Below are 11,253 nucleotides of genomic sequence, written 5' to 3'. Positions count from 1 at the left end.
TGCGGTGTGGCCCGCCGCTCCCTGCGCCGCCCGCATCAGCGTCTGCAAGCGGCGGGCGGGTGGGAAACAGACAGCACGTTCCCTGCCCATCCCACAGCCAGATGCCTCCCGGCCCTGTGTAAATGCTGCAGAGGATTCGCTAAGTGTTCTCACTCCACCTCGTGGCTCTAACATCTCAGAAGAAAGCGTGGCTTCTTAAGGATTGGTCTAGTCAGATACTCATTTCTTTTCCTTTCCTTAGGTTTGGAAACATGCATCCTTCACTCTTCCTGCCTGTCCTGTGCCTGGGAATAGCCTCGGCTGCTCCACCAGTTGACAGTGGCTTGGATGTACAGTGGTCCCAGTGGAAGACAACACAGGGGAAACCACTATGGCAAAGTTGGTAACATCTGAAACTGCCCAGAGGGACCCCGCCGAGAGTGGTCATTGCTGTTGGGCGTTTATAGCAGAAAGTAGCTTCTTGAGGCCACCTCTCACCAAGGCAATAACCGTGGCACCCACTCCTGAGCACAGTGTGGGATACATGCTGTTGTATGGACACTGGAGATCAGTTCCCAGAAGTATAAGAATGTTCTGGCCACAGTTTTTCTTCCACTCTGTCTGTAAATCCTTGTGGTACAGGTGGGTTGGTTTTAAATAGAAATAAAGATGGTGGGTGATATGTTTGTCTCCAGAATGAAGAAGGGTGGAGGGCAGTGTGGGAGACGAATCTGAAAATGACTGACCTAGGGAACCACAGCCTAGTTTCTCAATGGCAATGAATGCCTTTGGTGACTTGGTGAGCGTGGCATAGATTGCTGAACTGCTACTTCTTCTCAGTAGTTTACCATAAAATCTCTCACTTTTCTCTGTTCTATTTCCTTTCATTTGAAGACCAATGAAGAATTCAGGCAGGTGATGCTTGGCCTTCAAAAGCAGAAGGACAGGAAAAGGAAAGTGTTCCCAAAACCTCCCCTTGGTGATTTCTCCCCATATGTGGACTGGAGAAAGAGAGGCTGTGTAACTCCTGTGATGGATCAGGTACGACACTGAGCAGCTCTGTCTCCCAAGAATAAAACCCAAAAGGAATTGCCGTCCTTGCCTTAGTACACTGTGGAAACTTATATACTTCATTAATTTTTTTTAAAAAACACTTTCAGATAAAAGGGCTGTTGTGAAACTCGCTGTTTTGTAGCCTGAGAGTTTTTTCATTTTGTTTTCAGGGTCGTTGTGCTTCTGGTTGGGCTTTTAGTGCAGCTGGTGCCCTGGAAGGACAGATGTACTGGAACACTAGCAGACTTGTGTCACAGAGCATGAGGAACCTGGTGGACTGCTCCAGACCTCAAGGCAATAAGGGCTGCAATGGTGGCCTAATGGATTATGCCTTCCAGTATGTTCTTGACAACAGAGGTCTGGACATGGATCAGTTTTATCCATATCATGCAAAACTAAATAAAGCTGCTTGCCTTGTTAGCATTCAACCTCTGCTTTTAAAACTTCAAAACTTTCATGAAAAACAGATACTCTTTTAAAATTCACATTTTAGTTTCTACACTCTATCTGGAATGTGTGACAACTATCATTACCAAATAAATATTTGACTTGCACATTTCTCTGTTTAGATGGTTACCATTACAGCTGTTTCTATTTCCTTGTTATGTAGAGATACACATACAATTGTGTATACAGTACAATTTTTCCCAGAATGGAAAATTTATTAAGAACAAGTAGACCAAGAGTGTCTCACTGATAGACACCAGCTAATTTTTAAATTTCAAACAACCAATAGCATTTCACCCCCTGGGATGCTTTATAACAAACTTGACTTGGAAGTCATTAAGCATCAACCTGTCTTGTCCTCCTGTTCCCCAGGAGGTGGGTGGTAGTAATTGAGTCTCCTCTTTCCCTTTGAAAGGATGAAACCTGCAAATACAAGCCTGAGTACTGCGCTGCCACTGCCAGGGGCTTCTGGGACATATATGAACAGGAGAGTTCCCTGATACATGCTTTGGCAATGCAGGGGCCCATCTCTGTGGGTATAGATGCGAGCCTGATATCCTTCCAGTTTTATCAGAAAGGTAAACTTCTGTGTAGAAACTTAGGCAGAGAAATTGGAAAACCACCATGACATATGGCAAGATTGATTTTTTTATTATGTGGAATTCAATGTAGAATTTTGGGAGTGTAGATTTAACAGTTTTTCACTCGGTACACATAATATTTGCCCTTGATGTTTGCTTTGACAACAGTTGAACCATATCCCCATGTTTTATCACTTCAGAAGTATACTTAAATGGGGGCACAGTTCCATTGGCATAACTTATTTTACTTTTACTTTTTTCCAGTTGTCAGATTTTAAAGTTTTCCAAAGATTCTTACAAGTAAAACTAAAACTGGAAAGAACCTCTTGCCTTAACTATGTTTCTTTATGCTGACACCCTAAAAGTACAATGACAAGATTTCAGTGAATGGTTTCATGCTTACAGAAAGACTGTGCCAGATTGCATCTGCATGTGTTAGGTGAGTTCCTATAACTGCAGGCTTCATTTTTTTAAAATCATGTTTTTAAATCTTTACTGGATTTATGTCATTTAACTGAATTTTGAGATGCCTTCCTTACTGAGGTTGATAGTCTGGGTTACTGTCACATGTCACTTGGAGGTCTTCACCTCAATCTTGACTTTTACTTCCAGGCATTTTTTTTTTTTTTTTTGGTAAAGAAGCAAAACTGACTTTATTCACAGACAATACAATCATCTATGTGGAAAATCTTATGGAGTGTACAAAAAACTTACTAGACTTTATTAGTAAGCAAGTTCATTAACAAAGTCACAGGATAAAATATCAGTGTATAAAAATTGCTGTACTTCAACATACAAGTTATCAGCAATTCAAATATCATCTTAAGGAAGAATGCCACTAACATGTGTGAAACAATAAAATACTTACAAATTTAAGAAAATTTGTGTAAGACCTGTACACTGAAAACAAAATATTGTTGAGAAATTAAAGATCTAAATAATGAAGGAATACACCAGGCTCATGAGTTAGAAAAGTCATTACTGTTAAGATGACAATTATTCTCCAAATTAATTTGTAAATTCGACACAATCCCTATAAAAATTCAAGTAGTCTTTTTTGGTAGAAATTAACAAGCTAATCTTAAAATTTTATTGGGGAATGCAAAGGTCCTAGAAAAGCCCAAACAATTTTAAGAAGAATGAAGTTATGGACTCTCCTTTCCTAATTTCAATACTTCCTTTAAAGCTCAAGTTAATGCAGTACTGGTGTAAAGATAAGCAGAGATCAACAGAATGGATGATAGTCAATTCACTGGAAATTCAACAGTCATATGTTTCAAAGGAAATTCTGTAGAAAAGGATGGTTTTTTTCAATTGCAACAATTAGATATCCACATATGAAATTATTAATTTAACCCTTACCTCATGTCATACATAAAAATTAACACAAAGGAAATCACAGCTCTAAATAGAAGAGCTAATACTATAAACTTACAGAAGAAAATATAAGGGAAAATATTTGTGAACTTGGGATAGACAAATATTTCTTAGGTACTGATACTGAAAGTGTATCAACCTATAAAAGAAAAAACTGAAAGGCTGAACATCAAAATGAAAAGTCTTTTGCTCTACAAGAGATACCATTAAAATAGTTTAAAGAATTATTAAAATGCAAAAAGACCAACAACCCAATTTAAAATATCAGTGAAAGACTCAGATAAAGATATTTCACTTGATAACACAAATGGCTGATAAGCACATGAAATGATACATAACATCACCAGTCATCAGAGAAATGCAAATTAAAACCACTATGTGACCTCAGTATGTTCATATCAGTATTACTCATAATAGCCAAAAACATGAGACAATTCAAATGTCTAGCAACTGAATAACAAAATGTTATGTATCTACAAAATGTAGAACTACTTTTCAATAAAAAGAAATGAACTACTAATATATATACAAAACACAAATGAACCTCAAAAACATTATGCTATGTGGGAAAAAGACACAAAAGACCCCATATTATGTGATTCCATTTACATGAAATTCCTACAAAAGGCAAATCTATACAGACAGAATCAGTGTTTGCCTAGGGTTGGAGGTAGGAGAAGGTTTGAATGCTCACATATATAAGAGAATTGTTATGAATGGAAATCTAAAACTGGGAGAGTTGTTCAAATTTATTAAAATTCATTGAACACAATGGATGAATTTAATGGTATGTAAATTTTATGGTTCAGTAATAGTTCACTGAATGGACTATTTTTATGGTTCAGTAATAGTTCCATATTTCATTACCCATTCATCCATTTACAGACTTTTGGATTACTTCTGTTTTTACTACTATGCAAACAGTGCTACTATGAACATTAGGTGTACAAGTATTTATTTGAGTACCTGTTCACAGTTCTTTGAGGGTATATACCTAGGAGTGGAACTGCTGAGTTATATGGTAATTATGTGTTTAATTTTTTAAATAACTACTGGACTGTTTCTGCAGCAGCCTTCTTCAGATTCTCAGAAGTGTCTATAACCCTGGTGAACTCAAATTTCGCTTTGTGCTTTGCTAACTCAGAGTTTGGGAGCAAGTTTCAGTATGTAAGTGAAAATTTCCTCTACTGAAAATTTCTCTCCTCTTGTAGGAAAAAAATGAAAGCAAAGTTACCTAATGCCCAGAATTCTAATGACTATTTATGTTGGCTTTAAATAAATAAGGCACCAAACATACTGCATGCTCTTCTGAGATAAAATGATTGAACTAAAAATAGTCAAACCTCTTCTTCTATGTCTGTGTCTTAGGAGGAAACTATCTTCTGACTTCAGCACCTTTTGAAAAGGAGTGGACTAGTAAGAAATGAGTCCTAGTACTACACTGGATAGAACTGGGGTGGTATGGGACCTTAAAGCATTTGACGCTGGGAAACAGAGTAAGACTACTTTGCAATTGGCTGATACTATTAGGATGACACTCTAAGATTCAAGCTTCAAGCCTTGCTCTCTCTGCAAAGAGAAGAGCAGTAAATTACACCTAAGCCAAAGTCTGTAAGTAACTAATATAGAGTGAACAGATAAATCCTAACTATCCCAAAGGAGAAAAATATTCCAGAACTCATAAACTACGTTCATCAACATGCTATGGTAAAGGGGAGGACTGGGTGATTGGTGCCATTTTTATCTGTTTCTTTTCTCTATGGTCTTTATTCTTCAGGTGCTCATTGTTCAAAAGTACCTAATTCAGCTGCCTAAAAGGAAAGCTACAATATCTCCATAACAGAGAAATAAAATGTTATAAATTATTAAAAGTTAGACCCCAAGCCCAAACAGAAAAGGGTACCAATACTGTGGGAAAAAATTAGTCTTTCAACAAATGGTGCTGAGACAACTGGACATTTACACGAAAAAGAATGAAGTTGGCCTTTTACCTTACAAATTATTAAAAAATTAAGTCTACCTTAATATAAAAATAACTGAAGTCTCCAAAGGACTAGGAGGAGAGATAATATTTGAAGTAAAAAATGGCAGAAATTTTCCCAAACTTGAGGAAACTTTAATACACCCATGGACCTGAGAAGCCTAACAAATTCAAGCATAAGAAACATGAAAAGAACTATGGAAAGTCACATCATAATTAAACTGCTTAAAGTCAGTGATGAAATTAAAAACAGCCAAGCAAAACACTCCATCAAAGTAGTATGCAAACAAGCAGGAAAATACTGACCTATCACAAGAGAAAAGTCAATCAATCAAAACAGATCAAGAAATATAACACATACGAAAATAATAGTAAAAGGGACATATTAACAGTTTCTAAAATGTATTCCATATGCTCAAGAAGTGGAGAAAAGTAGAGAAGTGGAAAATACAAAAACAAAAAGCACGCCAATGAACTTCCAGCAAAGAGAACTACAATGTCTGAGATGAAAAATGCACTGAATGGAATTAATGACAGATTAGAAAATTCAGAAGCAAAAATTAATGAATCTGAAAATATGGCATTAACAAAGAGCCAAAACAAAACACAAAAAGCTCCACAAAACATAACTCACCAGTGAGTCATGAGACAACTTTAAGTGGCCTAACATAACCATAATTAGTCTCCAAAGGAGAAGAGCCATGGGAAGCACTGAAAAACAAATACAAAGCATAAAAAACGTGAAAAAAACTAGGCTCATCATAAACTGCTTCAAACACTGATAAAGAAAAACTCTAAAAGTAGCCAAGAATAAAAGACACATTATCTACATAGGAACAAGTTAAGGATGACAGTGGATTTCTTGTCATAAACTATGTAAGTCAAAAAGCATTCTTAAAACTAAAAAAATTTAGACCTCTATACTGAGTGAAAATATCTTTCAAAAATGAAGACAAAGTAAAAGACATTTTAGAAACACAAAGCCTGGAAGAATTTTTCATCAGGGAACTTGAACTACCATTAATGTTAAAGGAGTTTCTTCATGCAGAAGGAAAATGATGCCTTATAGAAATTGGGATCAAACATGTCAAAACGTATCAAATTATTTTGAAAACATATCAAAAACATCCCCAAAACATATTAATAAAACACAACAAAATTAGTGATACAGCTACAGCAATATTAAAAGGAAATATACAGCATTATACTCATATTAGAAAAAGATCTCAAATCAGTGACCTCTCCTTTCCTCCTTAAAAAAAAACTAGAAGAGTTTCACTTGAAGAAGAAAGGAAATAGAGATCAGAGCCTAAATCAAAAAAGTAGAAAACAGAAAAACAGCTGGAAAAAAAAATGGAATAAAAAACTTGTTCCTTCTGAAGATCAATACAATTGATAGCTCTCTACCAGACTAATTAGGATAAAAACAGAGAACCAAACATTACCCTGACTCCAAAATAAAAAATGACATTACAATAGAACTAGAGACCAACATCCCTCATGATGTTAAGATGTGAAAATTCTTAAAATGTTATCTAATCTAATACAATAATATATTAATAGGGTTGCACATCATGACCAAGTAGAGTTTATTACTTGAAAATCAACATACTCATCATAGCAGGAGAACAAAAGGAAAAAAACATCATTTCAACAGATACAAAAAAAACATTTGACAAAATCCAACAGGTAATTGCATATGCATATATATATATACACACACATAGACACATAAATTCTGCAAAATAGGGATAGAAGGAAACTTCCTCAACTGATAAAAGGCATCTTTGAAAAACCTACAGGTAATATAGCATGCTTAATAACAGAAGATTCAGTTTTCCCCCTAATATCAGAAACAGGGCAACAATGCCTTCTCTCATCATTCCCAATCAACACTGCACTGGACAACCTTGCCAATTCAAAAAGACAAGAGAAGGAAATTAAAGGTATCCAAAATAGAAAGGAAAAAGTAAAACTGCCTTTATTTGCAGAAATCAAACAAAAAAAATTTAAACTTTTAAAGGGTAAGGTAAGAAATGAAACAAAATCATCTTAAAATGTCATTTAAAACCACAAAGAAAGAAAGCAAGAAAGGAATAGAGAGGAACTACAAAACAGCCAGAAAACAATTAACAAAATGGTAATTAAGTACATACCTATCAATAATTACTTCAAATCTAAATGGACTAAATTTTCCAATTGACAGACACATAGAGTGGCTGAATGGTTTAAAAAATAATTATCTGCCGTATGTTGCCTACAAGAGACTCACTTCAGATATAAGGAAATACACAGACTGAAAGTGAAGGGATGGAAAAAGATATTCCATGCAAACAGAAAGGAAAAGCTGGGGTAGCTATACTTACATCAGACAAAATGGAGTTTAAAACACAGACTGTTTTATGAGAGACAAAGATGGGAATAATGTAACGGTAAGAAGGTCAACCTAACAAGAGCATGTAACATTTATAAACATTTATGCACCCAATACAGGAGCACTTAAATATACAAAGCAAATTATTAACAGACCTAAAATTTCATTTAAAAACAAAGCTACTCAGTCAGCGCATAGAGCTTTTCCTGCTGATGTATGTGCAGATACTAAAACAGACTGATTATTATCAACACATTGAATGGCTTCTCTTTGAAAAGCATCAAGAATGAATGGGTATTTCTTTGCAGCTTTTCCAACTAGAGGTTTCAGTGGTAAATAATCTTCATCTGCAGGAAGTGCATCCACATGTGTACACCCTTCAACAGTTTCAACTGACTGCACCTTGACTATGGGCATCAAGTCTGCCAAACTTAAGTCTTCAGTTATTGATTCTTCCACCCTAAGCTTCTTTCAAAAATGGGTTAATCTGTGTTCTCAAAATCTGCTTCTCTCTTGGTTTTTGCAGTAGTAGTTGACTCTGATTGTAATTTACCATCAAAATGTTTCCCGGCCTTTTCCGCTGACCCCGGCGGCCCCTTCTGTTTCCCCTTCTCCTTTTCCTTGTCTTTTTTGGTTCTGGACGCAGTGGTGGAGTCGTCCTCGAACACGCTGAAGAGCTCATCCCCAAAGGCGTCCGCCATCTTTTGGAGCTGGAAGACCGAATCTCCCTCCTACCCATGATGCTCCGCGACAGCACCAACAGGGACACCAAGTGAAGCCTCAAAGCGGCCCATGGGAGACAAAAGTAGTGGAGTCACTCAGTCGTCCAGAACTCGTCCCTAACTCCTTTTTCTCTACCGACTTTTCCGGCCCTTTGTTTTCCAACCACTAATGAGTAGGCGGCTAGTACTCCACGAGGGTGCCCCGCACGTCTTCCAGGCATTTATTATGATCCACTCTGCAGCAGCAAAGACCTAAGTCACGGTGTTCTGGGGGTTGGCTATGGCTTGGAAGAAGCAGAATCAGATGATGAAAAATATTGGATTGTCAAGAACAAGTATAAAATGCCGGAAATTCTTCTCTTTGAAACTGAAAAGGAAATCCTTTTTGAAATCAATATTTAGATACAGGGCTTCAAACCCTGAGCACACCTCTGAAATCCCAGAATTCTGTATCCTTTCTATGGTGAACACTTACATATTAATATTGGATTATAACATTGACTGTTCTCAAGCTTACTAGGGTATTTAATTTGGTTCCATTGCATTTCTAAGAGTGAAAAATTTCCTAGTTCTGAAAAACATCTGCCTCCAAGAGGTTCATTTCCTGTCTCTCAATTTGCAGTTCTGTGAAAGGTTGGGGGGATAAAAATTATTTGCAGGTTTAGAACTCAACAAGAAGTGCCAGATTCTTTCTGAACTTGTCTTGGCCTCTGGTGCACAAGTCTCAGATGTTAATGATAATGGACATAAATGTGTTTGATCATTTGTATAAATGGGAAACCATCTCTTCTTTCAGCTGGGTTACAGGCTGGGGCATGGAAGGCTACATAAATATAGCCAGGAACCAGAATAACCACTGTGGAGTCGCCTCCATGGCCAGCTTTCCAGTTGTGTAAGATGATGGTGGTAAAGAAGAATTCTTTGAGAACAGAACATCCGTGGGAGAAATTTTATCTTAAAACTGACCATACTTTATTGTGTGGAATCAAACACTTGAATCGTTGAGATCTGGGTTATTATTTGAATTCTGTGATGTTCTGCACTGGTAAAATGTTACCTCTTGTCTAATTATCTCTGTAATCAGCTTTGTATGATTTACTTTTCTAATAACCTAAATTTTCATGTTTTAGAAGAATGGTGAAGTGTCATCTCTTGAAAGTTACTTTCATATGCAGAAGTTGGAAATTTTCTGGTTTTAATCATGAACTTTTTGTATAGTCAAAATGTAACTGGGCCATACAGACATAAATGTATGTACTAGTGGTCCATTAGGCACATGGTTGAATGGCCTCTCATTAAAGTATGCAGATCTTAAGTGAGCTGCACATTAGCCCTGTTTGAACCCCACCTTTGAGTGGAGAAAAGCATGATAAATGGTCTGTAAAACAAAGATAAATTATTTTAAGAGGGTGGCTGTCCCCATGACTCCGTCAGCTCTCATGTGTCCTTGGGGTGGTGGGAACATGCCCACCACAGGCCTCCCTGAGCTCCAGGGCTGGGCTCCCACAGCAGGAAAGCTGCTCTGAAGGGAATGTCCACAAGGATCTGCAAACCATTTATGAGCTGGCCTCAGTCCCCAGGGGAACTGTGCTGTCACATTGGGTTCAGAGCAGCCCACAGGGACAGCCGGGTTCCAGAGGAGGGGTGCGAGTCCACCTGGTGATGGAGAAGGCAAGGCTACTTAGCACGAGAGACACCGGAGGGAAGATGGGGTTGTGGCCATCTTTAGAAGATGCATCTGCCACACTGGGTCTGAATGCCCCCTAGAATACCACCTCTGTGATGGTCATCTGGCTTCACCATGACAGGTTTGCTCAGACCGCTGCATGGAATCCTGGAAGTTCAGCCCAAGACTCTAAATGCCTTGGTGCTGATATGAATGAGATTGTGAAGACCTCTCAGATGTCTAAACAATGAAGCATGAAGCAGATATAGAAGCTTCTGTAACTTGAAGACATACATATGCTTTAAACTGTGAAAAGTTCCAAACTGGATCTATCATAAAAGTACTTTTGAAAGAAGGCAATAGACATGAAATATGTAAAGCTGAAAACAAGCATTGATTACTACAAAACTCTTGTCCATGGCATAAATGTCAATATTTCTGACATCCATAGAGCTTCGTGACTTCTGTCAAATCTAAATTGAAAGAAGGAAGTGTTTCAGAATATTATGAAGAGGAATGGATGACACGATGTGTACTCATAAACTTGGGTATATTTTTTATGAAAGGAATGGACTCAAAATAGCTAGGAAATAGTTGGAGCAGTTTCACTTCGACGAGTTTTCTCTGCTTTTGTTTAACTGTCCACATATGTGGGCACATGGATCCTTCACCCTGTCAGGCTTCAGCATCCCTCTCATCAGGGAGAAGGTGGACACAGCTGTAGGGGCATGCAGATCTGTGTGAGATTTCAGAAGACCCTGATTCCCGGCAGTCTGAGGTCCTTTGTGCCCATCAGGTTATTTACCACACTTACATCCTGGTTTAATAATTTCCGGTACTTGAAGTGTGAAAAGAAACTAAAAGGAGCTGTTTTTCTGCAGTAACTTTAAATGATAGAGTTTAAATTGATAAGAGAACACGTATTAATGTTTATTTCTTGAGAATCATGTAATGAAATGTATCATATAAATATGTGCAGTGTATACACATATATATTAATAGATGTATTTTTATTTTATAAGCTGTAGTAAAATAATTGTTTTTCTTTTTTTCCCCCTTTTTTTAAGTAAATA

General features: G+C 37.3%; 1 pseudogene; it reads left to right on the top strand.

Moving 5' to 3' along the window:
- The first annotated feature begins 251 nt into the window (after nt 1-251).
- LOC118922032 (procathepsin L-like) lies at nt 252-9,410 on the top strand (annotated as a pseudogene).
- The last annotated feature ends 1,843 nt before the right edge of the window (nt 9,411-11,253 follow it).

This window comes from Manis pentadactyla, chromosome 3 (genome assembly GCF_030020395.1).
Source record: "Manis pentadactyla isolate mManPen7 chromosome 3, mManPen7.hap1, whole genome shotgun sequence".
Taxonomy (NCBI): domain Eukaryota; kingdom Metazoa; phylum Chordata; class Mammalia; order Pholidota; family Manidae; genus Manis; species Manis pentadactyla.
Note: the sequence above shows the minus strand (reverse complement) of the source record. Positions and strands in the feature narration are given on the sequence as shown.